Source organism: Manacus vitellinus, unplaced genomic scaffold (assembly GCF_001715985.3).
Source record: "Manacus vitellinus isolate BGI_N305 unplaced genomic scaffold, ASM171598v3 scaffold_64_pilon, whole genome shotgun sequence".
Taxonomy (NCBI): Eukaryota; Metazoa; Chordata; class Aves; order Passeriformes; family Pipridae; genus Manacus; species Manacus vitellinus.
Window position 1 is genome coordinate 2691736 of NW_021940718.1, and position 2812 is coordinate 2694547.

A 2812-nucleotide genomic window follows, 5' to 3' on the forward strand; every position below is an offset into this window, starting at 1 on the left:
GGATGTCCCCAAAGCCCCCCAGAGGCAGCAACTCCCTGCACTCCCCTGCACCCCCTGGCAGCTCTGTATGGTGTGGGGGTGTCACCCCATCCCCGTGGCCCCCCTGGACTCCTTGTATGGGGCCTTGTTGCCCCCGGCGCTGTGCCAGCCTGTCCCTGGGGTGGTGGCACACTGTCCCCAGGGGAGTGGCATCCCAAAGACAGCGTCACACCGCCCCGGAGCAGTGTCAGACGGGGCAGGTGAAGCTGCACAGCCCCAACGGGGGACAATGAGGTGGCCTTGGGACCCAAACCAGGATGCAGAGGGGGCTGCTAGGCCCTGCCAGCAGCAGCCCCAGCGAGAGGGCTCGGACCTGTGTTGGGCCAGCAGCCACCCAGCACAGGGTGCTGGGGTCCAAAACCCCCACAGTGACGTTTGCCATCCGAAAGGGGAACTGTGGTGGGGAGGGGAAGGGAGTGGGAGGAAGACGAGACGTGACTGGGGGCCGTGGTGGTCGCAGGTGGCAGGAAGAGGTTTTTGGGAGAAAGTAAAAGCGAGCGAAGAAAGAAAAGGGCAAAATCTGCCCCACGGGATGGAGGCTCTGGGCAGCACCAAACACATCATCCCTGGAGAACCCTGGACCCCCAGCATGATGTTCCCCTCATCCATTGGAGTCCAGGGGCAGCAGTGGGATCGGGGAGGAGAGATGGTGATCAGCCCTCAGCCTGGCTGCCTTTCCCCCACACCTCCATGGCCAGGGCCCATGGACAGCCCCCAGGGATGGTCCCCATAGCTCCATCCCACAGTCAGTCCCCATAGGGTGTCCCCATGCCTGACCCTGGTGCTCAGTCCTGTGTCCATGAATCATCCCCACGCCTGGTCCCGTGGGCACTGCCCCATGGCTGCCCCCCATGGCTTCTACCCACACTTCTTCCCCCTGCCTGGTCCCCTGCTCTGGTCCCCATGAGTGTTCCCCCTGCCTGGTGTCCATACCAGGTCCCCAAGGCTGTTCAGGGATCCTGGTCCCTATGGCTGGTCCCTACACCAGGTCCCCACACCTGGGCCCACACCCAGACCCCAGAGCAGGTCCCCAGACCACGTCCCTGCACTGGGTCCTCACAGCTGGACCCCACGACTGGTCCCCATCCCTGTCCCCAGACCCATCCCCATCCCTGCTCCCCATATGGGCAGGGCTCCACAGGCAGCATCACTGGGAGCTGGTGGGGCCACCCCCACCACCACGGGGCCACCCCCAGCCTCACCCTCCCCAGCCGGGGGGGACGACACCCACGGCGGCATCATCCCCATCCCTCCGGGGCTTGGGGCGCTGCCCCGGACCCCATCCCCGGGGCAGCGCCTCGGCAGCCCAAGGAAATCCTGCCCCCTCCCCCTCCATCCTTTCTTCTCCGCTCCCCCTGTTTCTAATTCTTTCTCCTCGCCCGTAATGAGGGGATTACACGGCAAACTCCAGCAGGACGCCTTTGTGGGGAGACAATCCGAGTGGGGAAGGCAGTTCGGGGCTTTGTCCGCCGCTGCCCCCCCGGACCCGTGCTGGGGGGACATTTAGAGCAATTACTTGTCCAGAAAGTAACTGTCAATCATTCTTAAAGGGGAAGGCCTCCAATTAATAACCTCGTCTTAATCCTTTGGACTCATTTCCAATCTGCGGTGCCTTGGTGACATCTGCAACACTAAATAAAGATTCTCCCGAGCCTTAGCACGGCGGTTCTGTGACAAATAAGAAGACTAGAGGCAACTTTGGCGGCCAAAGCTGCGAGATTGGTGAGGTTGAGCCGCTTGTTTGGTTCCCGGGAGGGACTGGCAAAGTTAAATACTCCTGGAAAAGCCGAGTTGGGCCCAGCAGGTAACGCCGTTTTATTCCAATTCGGGACGAAGCGCCAAGGGAGGATGCTGAGGAAGGGAGGGGGTGTCCCCAGGGTGTGCCCGGGGTTGGGGACGGGGCTGGCACCCTTCCCTGGGGGCTTGGGAGAGGGTGCAGGCACCAGTCAGCGTCACTCGCCCCGATTTACGTGGGGCCAGGGGCAGGAGCCACCCACGCTCCCACCACCCGTCCCAGGCAGCCTGAGCGCAGGGAGCCAAATCCTGGCACCCAGATGGGCTCCTGAAGGCAAAGAAAGGGGTCCCAGTGGAAGCTGGGGCTGTCCTGGGGTCGTGTCCTCTGCATCCCTGCTGCCAGGGAAGGCCACTTGTCCTTGCTGATGCTCTGCTGCTTTGCAGTACTGAGGAAGTGAGTTTTTTACCCACTTCGACCAGGGCTCGACGTAGTTTCTGTTGCCTTTTTGGGTGTCTGTAACAGCAGCTGTCCCCTCCCCCTGGCTGGCAGCCCCCACAGGAAAACCACGGGTTGGGGCATTGAGGAGATGAGGAGAAGAACCCTCCGGAGGCGTCGGGTCCTTCTGGTTCCCAGCACAGTTTTACAGCTTAAGGGCTTAAACCCCAAAACTGCTGGCAGGATGACAGGGGCTGCAGGAGGATGTCCTTTGGGAGCTGGCAGTCCAGCAGCTCCCCCTGACCCAGCTCAGCAGGGCCCATTTTCAGGCAGGATTCCCGAAACACTGGCGGTGAAGGCCTGGGGCTCCCGAGGCCAGTCCCTGGAGGATGGGGAACGCAGGGTGGTTGGTGCTGACACCCCCAGTCCGACCCTGTCAGGGACCCCCTTCCCCTTCCAGGGACTTCTGTGCCCCTGGCCAGGCCAGGGCAGATTGGGGTGGGGGGTTCAGCCCTCACCCCCAACCCCGCAGGGTCCGGTGCTGCTGCCCCCCTGCCAGGTCACTCCTGCTCCATTATTTTGCTCTCCTTGGCTCATTCCTGC

At 62.7% G+C, this 2812-nt stretch overlaps 1 protein-coding gene across 1 annotated transcript in view; it reads left to right on the forward strand.

The window, feature by feature from the left end:
• LOC115307877 (complexin-3-like) overlaps positions 1-2812 on the forward strand; it is a 7455-nt gene that overhangs the window by 4067 nt on the left and 576 nt on the right. The gene's annotated exons all lie outside the window — the stretch shown is intronic.